A 22458-nucleotide genomic window follows, 5' to 3' on the forward strand; every position below is an offset into this window, starting at 1 on the left:
CCGAGATATTGGCAGTGAAAAATGCTGCTAAACAAATATCCATGATGGCGATATCACCTGCTGACATCACCTTTTTCATTGATAGCCAAGCGGCAATAAAAGCGATTTCTGCCACCTTAATCAAGTCTAAGCTTGTTTCTTGCTGTCGCGAAGAGCTTAGGGTTCTTGGTATGCAGCATAATGTAAGACTCTGCTGGGTTCCCGGCCACAGTGATCATGGGCGTAGCTATAGATTTTATCTAGGGTGGGCCATATGTTATCATCGACCTGAAGCCATAACCATGATTGTGCAATTTTTTTTTTACTAGGTCTATATAAGGCAAGTATTGGTTTCGTGTCGAAAAAAAAATTTGAGGTGTTAATCAAAACCAACATTACGATGGTGGAGAATTAAGAAAAAGTGGATCTAGAAATTCTGTCCTTGCGTCTGTACTTCCATCTGTACACATTTCCACCATAAACCAGTGCACTGATTTCCTTCAAATTTGGTACAGATGATTTTTATAGAATTCTTAAAGTTGTTTTTTTTTTTTTTTGTTCTTTTTCTACCTTTATTAGAAAGTGTACCCCCATACAAATTCTTCAAGTTATATACCAAATAACTGAAAAACGGCTCTAACGATTTTGATTAAACTTTGCAGGCGTAAAACTGCATTTTTAGTTTTTCTCAAAAAAGTCTAATAACAAAAAAAATTATTTAACAAAACTGAATGTCCGCTCTTCCCCAACATCAACAAAATTCCTTTATATAAAGGAAGCCCTTAAAATCTGTAAACTAACATAAGTGTTAGTTTACAGCAACTACGTGACACAGTCGTGCATTTTATTTACTTTGCTCCTTTATATTGGCAAATAATTCGCCACTCTCTGTTGTTTTTAATAACTTAAAACTTGCCAAAAGTTTATTTTTAATAATATATTCGATCGGTAAATGTGTTGTTTTAAATAATAGTGGTATAACTCATTTTTTTTTTTTTTTGAAAAATGTGTGTTTTTTGCTCAATGGTATCGTATTTTGTTAATATCTTTTAATATAGAAAGGAATCAACTCCAAATACGCAATATATTTTTGATAGTTAGGTACTGGTTTTTCTTTTTATATTTTGTAGTGTAATATGGTATTCCGTTTTTTAAAAGCTTGTTATATGGAAATGCAATTGGATGGAGTTACATCACTTTTATTTTGAGCGACACAAAAGTTGCGATTGGCTTTAAAAACTGACCTTACCAAGTTTTCAATGTTATTTGCTTTATTTTTTGTTTAGGGTTCTCTTGAAACTTAAGTCATAAGTGTAAGTACATATCGCACCCACAGTGCAAAAGAGCGATAAGTCAAAAAATGACATTTTTGAGATAATGATGAGGAAATGTTGCTTTTTAAATTACCTTTCTTTTGAAGGGCTTGTTGTTAACGTAAACGAAAAGATTATGACTGTTTTTATTATTAGTTATTGAAAAAAATACTCAGAAAATTCTGCAAAAAATTTATTCTCTGAAAATAAAAATTTAACGGGCTCCTAGAGCAGGATAAATTTTTGACAACTGAAATTATCCTTTCACCTCAAAAGTGTCAAAAATATATTCTCGGCTTAGTATTTAACCCGATTCACAAACGGTCTAAGGCCGTGTGTGAATTGCGTTAAATATTTTTGACACTATTGAGGTTAATAAAAAAAATTTCAGCTGTATGGATTATTATTGTTTAGAATTTTGTCTGCCTTTTTCTGCCATGATACTCCTTTTTAAAAAAAAAAAAAAAACAAAACAAAAGCATCTGCAAAAAAAATTTAACTCAAATTTAACCAGGTGCCAGAGCCCAATAAATTTTTTAACAGTTGAAAATTTTTTAGTAACCTAGTGTCAAAAATTTTACATGCTGTTAACTATTTAACGCAATTCACACACGGCCTTAATTGAAAAAGCTAATTATTGAATACGACCTTTTAGACTGCTCATATAAACGGGGTATTTATACATATCGCTGACTAAGAAAATTATACATAAACACAAGGCTGGTTCAAAAAAATCGATTTTTTTTTTTTTTATTTTATACTCCTATAGATTGCCAGACATCTCTAGAATATACTCACCAAATATGAAATCATTGTATTAATGGAAAGGTCCTTCGTTTCGCAATTTTCCATTTTTTATATTAACCTTCTACTAAAAAAAATCATGTTTTTTAAATCGGCTTTTTAGCAGGTTTCTTTACATATTCTTGTAGGAAATTGAACGCTCTACAAAAAAGGCCTTGGACACCATTTTCGTTTATCTAACCGTTTAAAAGATATTTGACGTCCAAAAATCTTAATTTTGTAAAAAATAAAATTTAATTAAAAATTAATTTTAATTAAAAAATTAATTAAATTATTAAACATACATACAGCCCTATAATTCTCAGCAAGCGATATTAAAAAAAATGTTAGTTGGAGCTAATACCAGACTAAAAGTTCCGTAGAACTGTCGGTTTTTCTAGGGTGGGCCAATGATTTTCTAGGGTGGGCCTGGCCCACCCAGGACCCCCCCTTCCTACGCGCATGACAGTGATGTGTTCGGAAACGAAAAAGCGGATGAGCTTGCAAGGGAGGGCTCAATGCTTGATCCCTCTCTCATAGACCTTAACATTAGAATCCCACAATGTGAAATAAGGCGAAATATCGTCAACAAGATTTCACAAAAAACCAACGATAGATGGAACCTCCTAGAAACCTGCGGTCACACCAGGAAAATATGGCCGAACTTCGACGAGAAAAAATCAAATAAGATCTTACTACTTAGTAAGCCTTCTTTAAGATCCCTAATAGGCGTCTTAACGGGTCATAACCTACTGGGATACCACAAAAAGAAAATGGGGCTTTGTACGGATGATCTATGCAGAGGCTGCGGTAATGAGGACGAACAGGAAAACACTGTTCACTTCCTCTGTCACTGCCCAGCACTCTGTCGCACTAGGAAAAAATTCTTAGGGCCAGTTGTACAAATTGAGGGTTCACCCACGGATCAGCTGAACTCGAGTTAACTCTTGAACCAGGTTCAACTTTGAGTGGGTTGTACAGTTGTGGATCAAGTGAGAGTCAGCTGAACCCCAGTTCAGGTTTATATACAAGAAAATTTTACTATATATATACCTAATGTCACTGTCAATTGTCCTTATTTTATAAAGCACAAAGTTCGTGAAAATGTTTCGTCCATCTATCAATTGTGATTTTTAATAAAATTCACAAAAATAAAGCATTATTTTGTTGAAAATAATCTTTTGCCGCTCCAAATGGCGGCCGGACCTTTATCAAGTGGACTAATCAGGACGAGGAGGATTCTTGGGTGGTTGTTGTATTTGTGTTTTGTTATGTTTTGTTTTATTTTATTTGAGAAAATTGTATAATCATTTATAAACATAAATTAAGTATTAAAAAATACAAATAAAAGTGGTAAAAGCTTTGTTATTATTTTATTTATTATTTACCATCACAAACTCATCCTAAACAAATAAAAAAATAAAACACTCCAATCATTTTGGAAAACCATATTAATTTCCACCACCTATTATCTGAACTGTCAAAAAATTCAGATTAAAGTGAGAAAGCAATACTTTTTCCACTAAAAATCACCTGATCCATGGTTGAACCACTGCTAACCCACCAATATCGGTGGGTAACTTCTGATCTTGGTTCAGCAGTGGGTTAAGACCTGAACCTCGATTGTACAACACTGCAAATGAGTTGAACCGAGTTCAAACGTTGATCCGAGGATGAACCATGTTTGTACAACTGGCCCTTAGGAAACTACTTCTTTAATGAATTAGAAGAACTAGCGGAACTCTCAGGCAATAGCCTATTGAACTTTGTCAAGTCCTCCAAATGGCTCGAACAACCATAGCATTCATAGGTTAACACTTTTTTCATGAAGTTACAATACTTCAGGGTATCACAAGGGATCTACATTGATCTAAGTGTGACGGTAACAATATCAACTGTCAGCCCACATAACATAACCTAACCTAACCTATAGTAAATATTGAATGGAATCCATGATATGATTTATATCAGCTTCACTCTTTTTTTTACGGAGTTGTCTTTCCACCGATGCTTCTTCTTTTTTTTCAATTTTTTTATAATTTCATTCTTTGTTGTGTTCGGGTTAATTTATTTTCACAAATTACATAAAAAAAAAACAAAATAAAAAAGAATAGGAATAAAAAAGATAAACTGTTCATCATGGGCGACACGCGACGGCGAGCTGCCATCTGTCAAAAAAATTTTACACCATTGTATTTTTATTTTGCAATAGGGTTAGGGTATAGCAAAAGTGCAAGACCATTGTAAAATTTCAATCCATATATTTTGTTGTTGTAGTGTTGCAAGATTTTACACTTTTGCACTTTTGCAATGATACAAGACCAGTTGCATCGGATCGTGAATACCCCTTATGATTTTCACCTACTTTCAATCCGAGATTTATACTACGTTTCCACCTACGCTAAATCCGAGATTTAGCTAAGTAGATTTAGAATAAATCTCGAGATTTATTCTAAATCTACTTCGCTTAATCACGGATTTGGGTTCACCTACCCTAAATCCATGATGTTCAACCACTTTCAGCCCGAGATTTAGAATAAATCTCGAGTTTTTTGCTAAATCTACTTAGCTAAATCTCGGATTTAGCGTAGGTGGAAACATAGTATTAGAATAAAACTCGAGATTTATGCTAATACTTCGTTTCCACCTACCCTAAATCTGAGATTAGCTAAGTAGATTTAGAATAAATCTCGAGATTTATTCTAAATCTCGGATTTAAAGTAGGTGAATATCTTGGATTTAGGGTAGGTGAGCCCAAATCCGTGAATAAACGAAGTAGATTTAAAATAAATCCCGAGATTTATTCTAAATCTACTTAGCTAACTCTCGGATTTAGGGTAGGTGGAAACGTAGTATAAATCTGCTTAGCTAAATCCCGTATTTTGGTTAGGTGCAAACGTAGTATAAAGTTAAACAGACCTCCAGAGAGCAGTTTAAATTTGTTTGGATTTAACGAGATTTGATTTAAAAATTGGATTTAAGATTGGATTTAAGTAGTGAATATTATGGAATTGGATTTATTTTGACATTTGACATTGTTTACATCCAGATGTATTTTTTAAATAATATGGCCGTGATTGTTAAAAAATTAGTGGTGTGCGTGGTTTTTCGGTTTTTGTGCGTTTTTCTTCGATAAATAAAAAAAATAAGAATTACGGTAACTGACATTGGTCGCCAAATTGTCATGTTTTTACAATTTGGCGACCAATGTAAGTTTGAAGATATTACCTTTTTATGTGTACTCTGACTTGATCCATATAGATCATCAATTAACACGTATTACAACACCTACATGAGATCTTGAATTTCATCATGATCACGATTAAGTCAGCTATTACACGAAGCCTCAAGAGGCTTGACTCTTTTTTCGAATTTTCTTTTGATAATCATTCTGTGAGGCCCGTACTATTACACGATACCTCTTGAGTCAAAGACTCAAATTTGACATTTCTCTTTTGATTTAAGTATTGTTGTTGTTGTATTCCACCAAGAAGCAAAAATAAATGAAAGGGAATGTTGAAAAAAGAAAGAGTGGAAAAAGAACAGTCAAAAAAGAGTCTCAGAAATTTGGCCGACGACTCTCCGATCGGATAATTTTTTGTTTTATCTTCTTTCTGTTTGAAAAGAGGCGCGCCTCTTGAGGCTTCATGTAATAGCTGACTAAGATAATTTCTGCGCCTTGCATCTTCGTGTAGAAGCAGACAAATGGAGCAATAGCTGCGTTCCTTTGGAATAATTTATCTACTTTTTAGTACTTAAAACTACTTTGAACTACTTTGCTATATTGAAAAAGTAGTTCAAAGTAGATTTAAGTACTAAAAAGTAAATAAATATTTCCAAAGGAACGCAGCTTATAATAACTGAACTCCGTTTTCTTGCTTGAAGAACTCTTATCTGCTTCTACTTCGCACCATTTTGACTTTTTCTAGTTGTCAATGGTTTCAAAATTCCTCTTAATGCGACAACTGCCCTTCAAGCAAGAAAACGGAGTCCAGAAAAGACAGTCCGACCTCCGACGGAGAAAAGCGGGGTTGCACTCACACACTTGCAACTTTTTGTGTATGAACACAAAGTGGAAGGAGAAATCGTGGTGAAAAGTGAGAAATGGAAAAAAAAGTGAAACAGACATAGCCAACAAGAGCAAAAGCGTCATTTTGTTATGTTTCGTTGAAGTGTATAGTCGCGTCGTGTCTCGTGTCGTTGTTATTATAATATTAGTATAATTATAAACAATTATATCAAATTATAAACAATATGGAAACAAAAAAAGGTATGTTGTATATATCGCTCAAAGTGTTTGGATTAAATTGATGTGTTTCTGTTTGTGTTGTAGATGTAATCTCTAATGATGAAGAATAAGGCAGAAGGTGAAGCATGCGATTGGACATCTAAAGAAACACCCACGCAACAACAAATAAAATAAAATGAAAAAAATGTATTGTATTTTATATTGTATATATTGTGAAAATTTCGTTTGCCAAAATTAAATAAAAAAAAACAGTTTCAGTGAAAAAAAAAATAAATCTTGTTCTTTTTTGGTCGCAAATGCGAAACGTCATCCTTTTTTTGTTCCTCTTTCTAGTAGGTTTTCGCTGCTCCGACTCAGGTCCGCCTTCGGCTCCATTTTCTCGGAATGGAGATTTTCACCACACCAATACATATGCAATCGACTTCGCGGTGATTATAATTTCCATACTAATTTGAGCCGCCTTCGGACCAGTTTCTGATCCGAAGTCGGACTCAGCTCCGCCTCAGGCGGAGCGGATTCGGACCGAGGTCGGACCTGTTTGCTTGAAGGGATTGATATACAAATAGTTTAAGCTTCAGGAAAATTCCACTAGATATCACTTATTTATTTTTGTTTCTACAAAACGAAAGCAGTAAAACAAAATACTGGATAAAATTTCGACCAAAAGCAAAACGTCAATTTTTGTATTTAAAAAGCTACGAATGCCGTGTATACAAGCTTGTATTTTTGTTATTCTCAATTGAAGAAAAAACAACTCAATATTTTTTTGTGTTCTAATAAAAAAAATAAATCTGATTTCAATATATTCATTTGCAATGAAATTTGTAATAGTTTTATGTAATGGCTTAATGATTTCGAACCAATAATTCAATGAAAAAAAAAAAGATATTTTCTACGTAAAACGAATAAAATAAATGGTAGAAGAATTTAATTAATATTTTTGGTGAAAAAATGTCGAATTATAAGGCGTAGTCGTAGCGTAGTCCAATCTTCGATGAGCGAAGGCATCAAAATACATGATAGTAAAAATAAAAATGCATCTTCGGTTACGTGATTAAATAATTTCTAATTGGAAGCAACTAATCCGAATTTTCTACCATACAACTATCATTTCGTCACATCGCGTTTCGTCACCCTTATAATCAATCCTCTTTGTCGATAATTTGCCATCTTGTTCTAGGCTAGCGTTTTTGAAACGCTTTATTCGGAATTTGTATACTGACCTAACACAATCCCTGCGAATAAATCCAGTAAAGTAGACGACCATTTAACTTGATAAGCGGTCAATGAACTGGTGATGCATGTAAATCATAATTGCATATTGTAAAGTAACTGTTTTCTTTTGCCACTGAAATAGGTAAGTTTGTTTTACATTTCTATGTGATCAATAAATCAATAATCTCTCCAACTAGCTTTAGATTTCATGATTATTATTTGAATGGTAAATATTTATTTGAGGGAAATGTAAAAAAAAATGTCAAAGTAGATGAGACAAATAATCTTTCTTCAAACTGAATTGAGACAGTTTTAGTCGAAGCTGTTAGGTGCGCAAGTAAGGCCGTGTGCGAATTGCGTTAAAATGTTGGTTTAAATATGACGTTTGGTTAAAATTTGACACTAGCATGGTGAATAAAATAGGTTAAAATTTACCCAGCTGCGGAGACGGGTAAAATTTGACACTAGTGGTTAAAATTTGACGTTTCTCAAGATAGAAAGATCAAGATTGATTTGAAATTATTTCTATTATAATGCGTTGATATTTTAAGAAATGTTAAAAGTATTAATACAAAGTAGTTCCTCAAATTAATATTCATCTTGAAAAATTGAAAATCTACTAATTGTTGTTTGTTTTTTATTTTTTATATTTCTATTTTGTTGGCAGCTGGTGAACTACGAATTAGTGTTAGAAGACTGAATTAATAAATTTCTTTTTGATCATAATGAAATAGGAATTTATCGATAAAATAAAAAAAAAGTATGTGAAATTGAGAATTTCTTACATTTTCATACTAGAATATTTAACTTGATATATTTTCAACTGGGTTTTGTTAAAAAAATAGTTAATTGAATATAAGAAAAACCATTTTTGAGGGTAATTTTGTTTTATCTTGAGGGAATTTTATTCAAAGTAGTACCAAGAAAAAAGTCCCATTTAATACATTTTAACCCAATTCGCACAGCAAAAAAATAAATTTGATCCCTTTTTTAACCAAACGTCAAATTTTAATCGTGATAGAAATTTTAACCAACATTTTAACGCAATTCGCACACGGCCTAAGTTTTCAATTTTTTTTTGGTATTGTCACTAATAAACAAATTAAAAAAAAGTAGTGCTAAGTGCTCTAAATTATTATTAATCCTACATTCAGCGAACCAAAACTGAGAAAATACTTTCTTTTACTTTAAATATTTATGCAATTGATTTTCAAAGCAAAAATAGATTTGAAAAAATTAATGCATCCTGGTTTTATACTGTAACTTTTTGGGGCGCGATAACTGCAGGGTTAAAAGAGTCTAGCAACATAAGACCGAGATTTTGTATGCTATAGGTTCACCAATTTTGGCTTATGAATCATTCCCATTGCATGTAATCGCCAGGAAATAACTTGTGGGTAAATTCAAATGCGATTATAAGATATCTTAGAAGTACAAAATAATCAATCAAAAATTTTCCGACGTTTCGACATGGATAATTTATGACCACGAGAAGTTTATGTAAATTAAGAACAATATTGGACCAAGTACTGAGCCTTGTGGCACTCCTATATTTAGAAATTTGAAGTCACTTCTAGTATTATTAATTTTAACTCGTAGAGCTCTATTTTCGAGGTAGGATATAAACCAATCACTCATAAAGCTCCTTATACCAACATTTTCCAGTTTAGATAACATAATTTCATGGTTTACCATGTCAAAAGCTTTAGTGATATCGACAAAAAAAACCAGCTGTAAACTTTTTTTTATCTTAGTTAATAAGAGTATCGGAGCAAAATTTCAGAAGAGCGTCTTCCGTAGATTACCCTTTCTGAAATTCAAATTGAAGGGAGCTAAAAAAGTTGTTTCGATTTAAGAAATGTATAAGTCTTTTTTTAATACATTTTTCAAAAATTTTACTTATTGAAGATAGGATTGAAATTGGTCTATAATTGCTTACTTCTTTCGCTGATTTTTTTTTAAAATAGGAACAATATCGGCAATCTTTTAAGCATCCGGAAATTTTCCTGAGAAGATGCTCCGGTTAAATTAATAAGCCAAAACATCAACTAAGAAACACGCAACTTCTTTCAATATGTTATTTGAAATACCATCAGCTCCACAGGTCTTTGAACTTTTCAGAGAACCAATACTTTTTAAAAGTTCAAATGCAGTTATTTTTTCATAAAAAAATGTGCTTTGGTTCAAGGGATCTCCACGAATACAAATCGAACTGCAAGAGGCACAGGAGGAACGAAAAGAAAACTGCAAGGAATCAGAAACATTAGCAAAGTAATCAATAAATTTATTCACAATAGTATTATTATTAGACACCAAATCTTCACCAATTTTTATATTAATATCCTTATTGTTAGAAATGGGTTTATTAAGAAGACTTAACTAATTTCCATTCATTTTTAATGTTCCCCTTAGCCCGCTCAAATTGGTTACCATAAAATTTGTCTCTACACAATGGAATTTCTTTTCTGAGTTGAGAACACATATCTTTATATTGTTTAGTTAAATTAAGATTTAGCGGATGTTTTGCAGATTTAATTCTTAGTTTGTTTTTTAGATTAATTTTGTTCAAAATATAGTTGTTGACCCATGGCTTTATTTTTTTCCGTTTATTTCTGTATATGACAACATTACTGCATTGGACAATGTGATTTTTTAAAGTATCAGAAAAAATATCAAAAGCCTTGGAGATATTACTCTCCAAGTAAACCGACTGCCACTCTTCAAACGAAAGTTTTCTTTTCAATTTATGAAAATCGATTTTTGTTACATCAAAACTTGTAACCGGAGTTAGGGTTTCAAAATTACTGGGGGAACTCATCAAAACCCCCGTCATGGCGTGGTCAGTTATACCTAAATTAAACACGCATTTTTCAATTGTGTCCAAAGAATAGTTAGAAAAACGGCCATATATGTGATCTAAGCATTTACCTGAAACCGGTCTTGTTGGTTCGTTTATAAAAGAAGCTAAGCCATGGGATGCGAGTAAAGACAAATATGCAGAAACAGCATCAGAATCTTCAAAAAATATCTATGTTTAAAACTCCCACAACAACAAAATCTCTTTTATCTACTTTAAAAGTAAGCTTTAATATGTCGGCGCTCAAAAAATCTATCTCAGTTGACACACATTCATAATTTTCCTTAACAAAACAACCTACACCTCCAGCACAGTAGTCATCATTCGTTTTAGCAAAAAAGTTAAAACCAGGCAAAGAATAATCATTTTTCTCAAACTCATATATCCAAATCTCAGAAACACACAAAAAATCAGGGAAACACGCAAATGAATTTAGGTGGGAAACAAGGTAGGCGAAATTCTCACGCAAAATTCTAATATTCTGGTGAATTAAAAGAAATTTGTTTGAGCAATACGATTTAGAAGTAAAAACTTGTTCACAATTATTATTAGAAATTATAAGATTAAAGGTAGGAACATCATCATTATTTAATTCAAAAGTTGGATTCATTATAAAAAGTGTTACAAAATATTATCAAGGTCTTCAAAAGACCTTATTGGGATGGGATCACTACCTTCAATCTTTTTCATAAAAATTCTATTTTTTTTAATCCATATATATTTATATGATTTCTCCTTCTTTACCGCCTTCGCTTTCATCAACAATGCATGAGTAAACTTAGTGAGTGCATCGTTAATGTAGATTTCCCTCCTTCCACTGCTGGTGGTGCTGCTGCTATCTACCCCCAAGAGTATAGCCTTTGTTTGCGTATCGATTTCTCCTTCATAATTCGATGTTTAAGAGATAGATCCAATAGCTGAATGAAGATAATGGGTTTGCTCTCTTTATTTCGATCGGTCATTTCTCTGCCTCTCTTTTGCTTGACATAACATTTGCTTACATCACTCTGTTTTACTTCAACTCCCAACGCATCTTGGAAGAAATTTAATGCAACGCTCTTAGAGTTGTTATCGTTGATGTTGCTTAATCCCGTGATTTCCATACAGTTAGCTAATTGACTTTGTTGTTGCCAATGCAATCTGTTTTCCAAATTTTAGATTTTAAACTATTATATTCGCGATTACACATATTTATTTTATTAAATTAACGGACTTACCGCGATTTTATTTTTATTCAAATTAATTGAAAATTTATTCCCGACGTTTCGACTAGATTCCACTTGTCGTGGTCACGGGTGGAATCTAGTCGAAACGTCGGGAATAAATTTTCAATTAATTTGAATAAAAATAAAATCGCGGTAAGTCCGTTAATTTAATAAAATAAATATGTTTTCCAAATGTTGAACTTTTGATTTTAATATTTCATTCTCTTTTGTCAAAGCTGTTAGAGAAGTAAGAAACTCTTTGTTTACCGCTTCAAGGTTATAAATTTTTTTATAAATCATCTGCAGCGTATACACATTTTCTTCTGAATCATGATTTTGGTTGACATTATCAGATTCTGTCACATTAGCCGACTGTGTAAGATCTTTTGTAGGAGACACATTCACATCACTCATCGAGCTTCCATAGTCATATTTTGCTCAACGTCGCCGTCGGGCTGATGAACAGAGAGTCGTCTTTTTGCAAGGCACCTCTTACATCGAAATGATTTATTGTAAGATTTCATGAATTCAATTTCTTCTTGCATAACACCAACACAAGCACCATGATATGTCCACTTGCAATCACTGCACAAGACTCGCAAGTTATCATTCTTTAATATTTTCTTAGAACACTCAGTGCAATTCATAATTCAAAGAAAAAAATTATCAAAATTAGCTCCACGAGATGTGCACCCCACGACACTCAGAGAGGTCTATTGTGCCGCCAAGTAAAACTGGAAGTTATTTATAACAGTACGGTCTCCAGGTTGATACCTTTTATGTATTTAATTATTTAGTGTATTTCAAGAGAGGTAGATCTTTTACTGCTTCCTGGTGCTGGCCAGGTATCTCTGTCGTTGGTTGGTGCTTCGCAGTTGCCCAGTATGTTTCTGGTGCCTATGCTGCCGTGCTAAGCTAAAAGGGCGCATATCCATTTTTGTAGTTTTGAGATAAATGAATTTTAGTGTTTCTAGATTTCGCACCCTTAAATTAATTTTTTTCCAAAATTTTAAAAAATGATATATTCTTTTAAAAAAATGTATTATTTTATGGCATTCATGATTTTATTCTATGTTGTGTATTTTAAGAGAAAATGGACATACGCTTTTTTGGTAAAACACATTTTGCTTAGTAAAACACATAAGATGTGCAATGCCGTGCTAAGTAAAAAGGGCGCATATCCACTTTTGTAGTTTTTAGTAAATTGAATTTTATTGTTGTATTTATTGATCATGCAATCTCTTGGGATGTCAAGTAGGTCTCTCTCTGAGACTTATACTTTTGCCCGTAATAGTTTTCTCCTTGGCAGTACTACCTTTTGCTTCATGTAAAGATTTTTTTTTGTATCCGTGGGTAGGTGTTGAAATCTTCAAAAGATTCTATGAGCCCGGAAAACGCGTGCTCATAGATATGTGGGACTCTTACCACACTAAAACCACCTCCTCCTCCCGATTGCAACTAAGTTCAGATGAAATTTATCTAGCAATTTATATTTTAGCCCAGGGAAATTAGTAAATTAAATCGCATTTTTTGAGGGACAAAATTTTTTTCATGGAATGGGTTCGGGTGGTTGTCCTTATCATAAAATTCAATTTGTTGGGATAATTGGAGGTTGGGAACAGCCGCCATCTTGGAAAAGAGATTGGTATCGTTTTTATTGAATAGCTCCATTGTTATTCATTTTAACAAAAAAATGACAAAGGTAAGACTTATTAACAATAAAATTATCTAAAAAATGATATAAAAAACAATTCCGTGAGTTGATTAAATAAAATTTTATAGTTGGTCAAAGTGCGGGTTTGTATCGCAAGGTTGGGACAAAATGACATTTGTTCATATATCTGACGAACTTTTGATTTGTCTGGATAATTCTTCAAGAATGAATTATAGTACTTATAATTACCTATAAAATGAGCCCACAATCGTTATTCTAACCATCGTATTGTAGAAGTAATCTAACTCCGAAACTCTCCATGTATTAGTCAAAAGTGAGAAAAAAGCTAGTTTTTTGCTAGTAGGCCGAGAAAATTTTGGGAGTAGAGGTATAACCAAAATATAAGTACGTAGTTTTGCAGCCATATGCGTGTAAGTGTCGATTTCAAAGGTCTGACAACTCTAATTTTGTGCTTTATACGGTTTTTGGGGGGTTAAATAACGTACCTAAGTTTTCCAGTTAATGTGAATGGGCTAAATTTATACTAATTGTAATTATAAATATACAAGCTGATGCTCTATTATTTTTCCTAAATCTGGACACTTCAATCTCGGCGATCGGGTTAATAGTCTATTTAATAGACCCGAGCTCCAGAGCAAAAATAGAACAAATTCGTTCAAGACTTTTTATTGGCGATTATGATTCCTTGGCATACAAGAATACTCCAGCCAAAAGTGCTACTAAATCCGTTGGTGCATTTCTGAGAAAACGGCAACACTGGTCGGTTTTCAGTTTTTTTGATTTAACTCGAAAACCAAGCCTGACTTTGAAATGGTTCAAAGACACTTTTCATAGCAAATTAAATTTTCTGTCAAGTTAAGATGGTTAAAAAATTTTAAAAATTATTTTTGACTAAAATTCTAACCTAAAATCAAAGAAAAAAAAGTTAAAAAATTGACAATTTTATTTTTTTTTACTAAATCAAGGGGCATTTTGTGTATGTAGCCGGGACGTCCAAACTTTGTACTAATGAAATAAAGTAGAGGTAAAATCCTTTGATAATATGCAATTTTTAATTTTTTTTGTCAAGAAACAACTTAAATGTACCTATTCAAAAATTAGCACTTTTTCTAAATTTTTGACTTTTTTAGTTAAAAGCAAGTTTTTAAAACTTGATAAAATCGTATTAATTGGTAACTTTTAGACTTTTAAAGTAAACATACTTCGAGGGATTGATTTAATATAAACTAAATATGACAAACAAAAAAATTTATTTGCATCCTTATGGCCTTTTGTGCAATTTTGTGTATGTGCATTTTTATAAATTCGGGTCGAATGGATGGACGGGGAGCCATTAGCTTTGGTCTATTGCATAGAAGAACATTTAATACCAACTCTTTTACTGTTTTCAATGGCCTGAAAAACAATTCTGGTAAAATCCGCGACCAACGAAAAGTTTCTCTTGAAAAACGAAAAAAAAACTCTAATGAGTTTGAAACAAAATAGTTCAGGCATAGTAGTAAATCAAATTGCACTTTTCGCGGGACAAATTTTTTTCATGGAACGTGTTTAGGTGAATGTCCTTATCGTAAAAGTGACTTTTTTGGGATGATAAGATATCGGGAACAGCCGCCATCTTGGAAAAGAGGTCGGTGCCGTTTTTATTTTATAACTCCATTTTTACTCATTTTAACCAAAAATGTCCGAGGATAAACTTTTTATCAATTAGATTATCTAAAAAATGATATACAAATGAATTCCGTGAGTTAGTTAAATTCAATTTTATAGTCGGTCAAAGTCCGGGTTCTTCTCGCAAGGTTAAGACAATATGACATTTTTTCAAATATCTGAAGAACTTTTGATTTGTTTGGGATTTTCTTAAAGAATGAATTATAGCACTTTTAATTACCTATGGAAATGAGCCCTTTATCGTTGCTGTAACCAACATAATGTATAAGCCATCTTACGTCGAAGTCCACATGCTACTATCCAAAAGTGAGAAAATAACAAGTTTTCTTCTATTAGACCGAGCAAATTTTTGAAGTGGAGGTATAACCAAAATATAAGTAAACAGTTTTTTAAATATATTCGTCTAAATATTGAATTCAAAGTTTGAAATCCTTAATGTTAACCTTTATATGGTTTTCGAGGTTTTAAATGAAGTGAATTTTCCAATTAATGTGAATAAGCTAAAGTGACACTATTTCTAAATATATGAACTGATGCCCTGTCATTTTTACATAACATGAACACCTCAATCTCAGCATTACGATAAGTATAACTCAAGATATGAGGTGTGTAAGCCGTTATGTTTTCGAGACTATTGTGTTTAATTTTTGATTGTTTATTTGAACTATTGAAATCCCAAATATGTTCAGTTAAGAAATCGTATATCATGACTTCGACGTTTGGTTGCTTCTACAATGTGATGGTTACAAAAACAATAAAGGGTTCATTTCATAGATAATTAAAAGTGCTATAATTCATTCTTTAAGAAAATCCCAAACAAATCAAAAGTTCTTCAGATATTTGAAAAAATGTCATATTGTCTTAACCTTGCGAGAAGAACCCGGACTTTGACCGACTATAAAATTGAATTTAACTAACTCACGGAATTCATTTGTATATCATTTTTTAGATAATCTAATTGATAAAAAGTTTATCCTCGGACATTTTTGGTTAAAATGAGTAAAAATGGAGTTATAAAATAAAAACGGCACCGACCTCTTTTCCAAGATGGCGGCTGTTCCCGATATCTTATCATCCCAAAAAAGTCACTTTTACGATAAGGACATTCACCTAAACACGTTCCATGAAAAAAATTTGTCCCGCGAAAAGTGCAATTTGATTTACTACTATGCCTGAACTATTTTGTTTCAAACTCATTAGAGTTTTTTTTTCGTTTTTCAAGAGAAACTTTTCGTTGGTCGCGGATTTTACCAGAATTGTTTTTCAGGCCATTGAAAACAGTAAAAGAGTTGGTATTAAATGTTCTTCTATGCAATAGACCAAAGCTAATGGCTCCCGTCCATCCATTCGACCCGAATTTATAAAAATGCACATACACAAAATTGCACAAAAGGCCATAAGGATGCAAATAAATTTTTTTGTTTGTCATATTTAGTTTATATTAAATCAATCCCTCGAAGTATGTTTACTTTAAAAGTCTAAAAGTTACCAATTAATACGATTTTATCAAGTTTTAAAAACTTGCTTTTAACTAAAAAAGTCAAAAATTTAGAAAAAGTGCTAATTTTTGAATAGGTACATTTAAGTTGTTTCTTGACAAAAAAAATTAAAAATTGCATATTATCAAAGGATTTTACCTCTACTTTATTTCATTAGTACAAAGTTTGGACGTCCCGGCTACATACACAAAATGCCCCTTGATTTAGTAAAAAAAAATAAAATTGTCAATTTTTTAACTTTTTTTTCTTTGATTTTAGGTTAGAATTTTAGTCAAAAATAATTTTTAAAATTTTTTAACCATCTTAACTTGACAGAAAATTTAATTTGCTATGAAAAGTGTCTTTGAACCATTTCAAAGTCAGGCTTGGTTTTCGAGTTAAATCAAAAAAACTGAAAACCGACCAGTGTTGCCGTTTTCTCAGAAATGCACCAACGGATTTAGTAGCACTTTTGGCTGGAGTATTCTTGTATGCCAAGGAATCATAATCGCCAATAAAAAGTCTTGAACGAATTTGTTCCATCCAAAAGGGTCTATTCAATAGACTATAATAGAACTCACGAAAGTTCTTACTGATGATTATTTTAAAAAGGTAAATAACATTTTTTTTAAAATTAAATCATTGAAGTAATGGTTCAAATTTTGTTATAAAAAAAATATTTTATAGGAAATTAAACAAATAAAATCTCTAAAATATTGAAAATTTATATTAATCAATGCAGATATTTTCAAATAAAGGAATTAAATTGAAAAATTTCAATGTACCAAATCGGAAGGTTTAGTCCTTCGCAAACGTCGTACTAAGTTTGTCTCGTCCAGAATTTCTAGTATTGTTTTATGCTTTTGAGCAAACGTTTTTATTTCTTCGTGAACCGTTGGGATTCCTAGATCCCTGTGAAGATCTTCGTTTCTTATAAACCACGGTGCACTAACAAATGATCTTAATAATTTATTTTCAAAAGTTTTATTATCTGTTTAAATTTGTGTCGCGGGTACAACCCCAGACAGGCTTAAGTATCTGCTTGTAAACTAATAATTTGTTTTCGATACTAATAGTCCGGTCAAATTAGACTAAAATAAGGGGGTGAGGTTACATTAATTCCCAGCAAGCTGAAATTTGGTAGGATTGTTGGAAACACCATCATAAATTAAATCTAAAAAGTTCTCATCGATTCGAGACCTGGAAAAAAATTTACTTGGGGTCAAAGGTCACAAAAACTGGTTTTTCACGATTTTCAACAAAATGTCCCCTTAGATGAGAATATTTTTAAGAAAGTTGGCCACCTAGGTTTCCATAGATTTATTTATACCACAGGAGTTTAAAAATTTTCATAAAATACTTTTTTTACATTTTGCATCGAAAAACAGAATTCAAATTTTTTTTTAAGCAAAGTGTGCAACAGCTACGAAATTTTTAAAGTGTTTATGTACTCATCCAATTATTGTAGAAAATTATAAAAAAATAAAAAAAAAAAAATTCATTCATTCGTGGTTGTAGTGAACGAAAACATAAGATGATAAAATTTAAAATACACTGAACGAAAAAAAGCCAATATTTTATGAACTGGTTGTGATAGAACTTTTTTCTATCTGGTTTTAGAACAGTCTTAAGTGTAGCTATCAGCCGTTTTAGGGTTGTCCATTCTCTATCGAACACCCTGTATATATTCAGACCTATTTTAAACAAAAATTCCCAGGGAAATGGTTTCGGGAGGAGGGCCCCAATCGGATAAATGGTGAAAATTTTCATTTTTTTTTGCTTTTCCCATATTCTTAACCATCGAAGAAAGAAATTCAAGCTTAAAAAATAATGAAATTTCAAGAACTTTTCAGTTGGGAGTTCTTTTTTCAGAATAGGCCTGATTATGACAACTCCAACTCAACTTCAACTTTTTGAACCGTTATACCTAAGAAACGGTAAGTCTTAGCAAATAAAGTGTCATGACACTTTTTATATACAGGGTGTCCCAAAAGTAATGGATCAAACGAAATATGCTGATAGGCCAACTTAAGGGCTCTCAGAATTTGGTAACTTGTTCATCCCAAATCCTTACGGTTTTCGATTTAATGCAGTTATTGTGAAATAGCGAAAAATCCCGACTTTGCATCAGTATTTTGCTTCCTCCGCCCATAATTGATTTTTGTTTTTTACAATTCTTCCACTAAAACATTGCCTAATAATAGGAAATAATTAATTAATCAAAATATTTTTTATTTCATACGCCATTTTGCTGCAAATTAATTAACAGTTTCATGTTTTATAAAAACTCAATTTCTTACTTTTTTTTCAGAGCAGCATCCCGAAAAAAATTTGTATGGTTTGATACTGGTTTATTATTTTAAAAACTTGCCGTGTTATTGCAGTTTTCAAAAATGTATAAAAATTTCCAAAGTTGGAATTAGAACGAAAGATATTACAATTTAAATGCAACAAAACAGGGCTTTTCAGAAAAAAATAACAAAGAAAAATAAACACATTTTCTCGACTGTTGTTTGTTTATTTCTTTTTGAATTAAAGTCTCGACTTTTGTTTGTTATTTTTCTCTGAAAAGCCCTGTTTTGTTGCATTTAAATTGTAATATCTTTCGTTCTAATTCCAACTTTGGAAATTTTTATACATTTTTGAAAACTGCAATAACACGGCAAGTTTTTAAAATAATAAACCAGTATCAAACCATACAAATTTTTTTCGGGATGCTGCTCTGAAAAAAAAGTAAGAAATTGAGTTTTTATAAAACATGAAACTGTTAATTAATTTGCAGCAAAATGGCGTATGAAATAAAAAATATTTTGATTAATTAATTATTTCCTATTATTAGGCAATGTTTTAGTGGAAGAATTGTAAAAAACAAAAATCAATTATGGGCGGAGGAAGCAAAATACTGATGCAAAGTCGGGATTTTTCGCTATTTCACAATAACTGCATTAAATCGAAAACCGTAAGGATTTGGGATGAACAAGTTACCAAATTCTGAGAGCCCTTAAGTTGGCCTATCAGCATATTTCGTTTGATCCATTACTTTTGGGACACCCTGTATAATGATCTGGTCTACAATTCTTGCATGGAAAATTTTTTGATAAGTCTTACCATTTTGCTGAAAATCGTGAAAAACCAGTTTTTGTGACCTTTGACCCCAAGTAAATTTTTTTCCAGGTCTCGGATCGATGAGGACTTTTTAGATTTAATTTATGATAGTGTTTCCAACAGTCCTGCCAAATTTCAGCTTGCTGGTAATTAATGTAACCTCGGATGTCTAAATTGACCGGACTATAAGGGTCATATGCATAAAAAATAGTAAATGCTTTTACTTGAAAAATTGAAAAGTATGAACGATTTTTAACCACATTTTGTGCATATCAAACCTAGTTTATATTTATTTATTTCATACTGCTAGTATTTACTATTTTTTATGCAAACGGGCCTAAGTCTAGAATGTTGTCCGAGCAACCAGTACATTTCTCTTAATTTCATATTTAACTGAACACATTTATAGGTGATAATGGGTCGCACCATCATGGAATACATCTGTCTAAGGATATTAAGTTGCACCCCCAAGATTTATGAGAGTACCCTCTTAGTACTTATTTTTACACTTTTTCTGATATTGTGTTCCCTCACTCCTCAGAGTGGATTGAGGGAGAACGACCAAGTGTTTATTCCAGAGAAGTTCAGTTTACTGTCTACCGTTATACCTAAATATTTGACCTCTAACTTTAATTCTATGACCTTGTCAGTAAACTGAACAGGCTTAATATGAAGCAAAAGACTTTCTTGTAAAAGACCACTCACTTGTAGTCCTCTTTGGATGATATCGCAAAGGATCTCGTTGAACTTCTCGAAGGCTGTTGTAACAATGTCATCTGCAAGTAGAAGAAAACGAATACCCTGGGATGTTAGATTTTCCAGTAATTCATATACTACAAGACTCCACAGTAGAGGCCTCATGTTTTAATGATTTTTTATGGAAGGTACTTTAGATATCGGTTGAGAAATGAAAAGAAAAGTTTATATGTATTTCATTAGAAATCAGAATTATGAATGAACATTTAATTTTGTGAAATCTATGTATAACAACTAAATTTCAACACTCCCACTAAAATTAATGCCTGCTGATCTGAAGCTTTTAAAATTTGTTTCTTGTCTTTAGAGACTGCTTTTGTGAGAGCATCAACTTTTCGATGGAATATGAAGTTCTTATAAAGTAAAAAGTTATAATATGAGAAAGCCTTTTTCTTCAAGTTCTTCCTTCAGTTGTTTGAACCACAGTGCTTGTTGAGTTGCATTATTTAGCGAAATATATTGGCTTCTGTTGAGAGCAACGGTAAATTGTCTTCTTGTTGCTCACGATATAGCATCCCTTTGGTATAAAAAAAATTTCGGCTTACTGAACGTCTATCATTCGCATCTGAAGCCCAAACCTTGAATAGTTGATTTTAATTTTTTTTTTTAAATCAGCTAACAATATAAAGTCTCAAAAATTGCGTATCGAAGAGAAGACTCTGAGCGTATGCTTACTATTTAATTTCGAGATAACTTTTGAGCCTCTACCATCGATTATATAAATACCCTATTTTTATCCTTTAAAGACTTTTAAAGCCCAAAAAGTTATGTTCAAATTAAAAAATAAGATCATATTAAAAGGTACTTGTTAATACGCAACTTTTGATACCGCTTTCGATGAAATAGGAGCAAAAACAAAAATCATCATAAAATGACGGGACATCCTAATGTATAGGGCCCATTGTTTAGGTGGAAGGCAAAATAGATAAATTTTCATAGCTTAAAATACTTAAGAATACCATACAACCATATTTCTCGTTAGAAGATTGTATATTCACGCACAACAATGACCTCAAAAATAATACAAGATTGGTTTTCTACGAAAAAATCGATGTTTGTATCTGGTCAGCATATAGTCACGTGGATTTATATTCACAGAACATTTATGGAATTCAAAAATTTAGAAGATCTTTGGGACGGAATCAAAGAAGCCGGGTACTCTACTTCACAAAATAGTCAACTAATAAAGAACTAACTTGGAAATACATATTAATTTTTTTGGAAATTGTTAGAATTTTGGCTTAGAAGTGATTATAATTTAAAAAAAAATTTAATTGAAATAGTTTGTCCTGTGACCACCCTACGTTTAGGAGATACATATTCAAAAAACAATTTTTTTACTGAAAAATTCAAAGTCCCGTAAAATTAAATTTTTTTTAAATTCTAATTTCTGTCGTTTGTCCACTTCGAGTTCTTTGCTTATACAAAAATTCGTCGTTTGTCCACTCTACGTTTAGGAGATATTTAAAAAAACAAAATGTTGTATACATTGTTGAAAAGGTCTAAGTATCTTTTATCCAAAACTTTTTTTTTTTAATATTATTATATATTATTATATATTAAAGGTCCAAAAACACGTTATTTGCCCTTAACTCGGAAGTAGGGAATTTTTAAATACCGTTTCGTAATCAGTGCAACTAGCTCTACAAAACGTGATAGGCATCCGCCTTTGAGTGCACCACAGTGTAATTTTATTCAGCACTTGGTATTACTTCCTCTAAATCATATAACAACTTGGGGTCGTCTGTTCTGTTTTGAGGGTCATGTTGTAAAATATTTTCCCACTCTTCCTTAACGGCAGTTATCAGCTGATAGGATTTCTTGGAGATGCATTTCGTCCCAAACTCGTCTTATATTCTATTGAGTTTGAATCCGGATTTGTGGTTGGTCAGTCGAAAGTTGGTATAACAATATCTTGAAGTCATTGCGAATCCGCGCTAGCACTATAAGCTCATGCCTTGCTTACAATGCATCAGAATAAACTACTGATGTTCGATATCAGATACGGCCTTAACTTAGGTTTAGAAAAGCTCACTTACTCCGAAAGTAAGTGTGAAAAAATTATAACCCACCTCTTAAAGGTTCGCGGGTTGAAAGACAAATTCATCAAGTCTCTCCCCAAATCTTCTCCATAAACATTTCAATACATCCCTTGAATTTAATATGACTCTTGGT

At 32.1% G+C, this 22458-nt stretch overlaps 1 protein-coding gene and 1 long non-coding RNA gene across 2 annotated transcripts in view; one reads left to right on the forward strand and one right to left on the reverse strand.

Moving 5' to 3' along the window:
* Positions 1-7038: 7038 nt before the first annotated feature.
* Positions 7039-22458, forward strand: part of LOC129907124 (ecdysone receptor) — a 493732-nt gene continuing 478312 nt past the window's right edge. The window contains exon 1 of the mRNA XM_055983195.1: positions 7039-7681. The gene's annotated coding sequence lies outside the window, so the exon portion shown is untranslated. The remainder of the gene's footprint in view (positions 7682-22458) is intronic.
* Positions 9692-11715, reverse strand: LOC129907127 (uncharacterized). The gene is made up of 3 exons (XR_008770969.1): positions 11614-11715; positions 11141-11536; positions 9692-9783 (listed from the first exon to the last, which is right to left on the reverse strand). It is a non-coding gene; the product is annotated as an uncharacterized LOC129907127 (long non-coding RNA).

This window comes from Episyrphus balteatus, chromosome 1 (genome assembly GCF_945859705.1).
Source record: "Episyrphus balteatus chromosome 1, idEpiBalt1.1, whole genome shotgun sequence".
Classification (NCBI taxonomy): Eukaryota; Metazoa; Arthropoda; class Insecta; order Diptera; family Syrphidae; genus Episyrphus; species Episyrphus balteatus.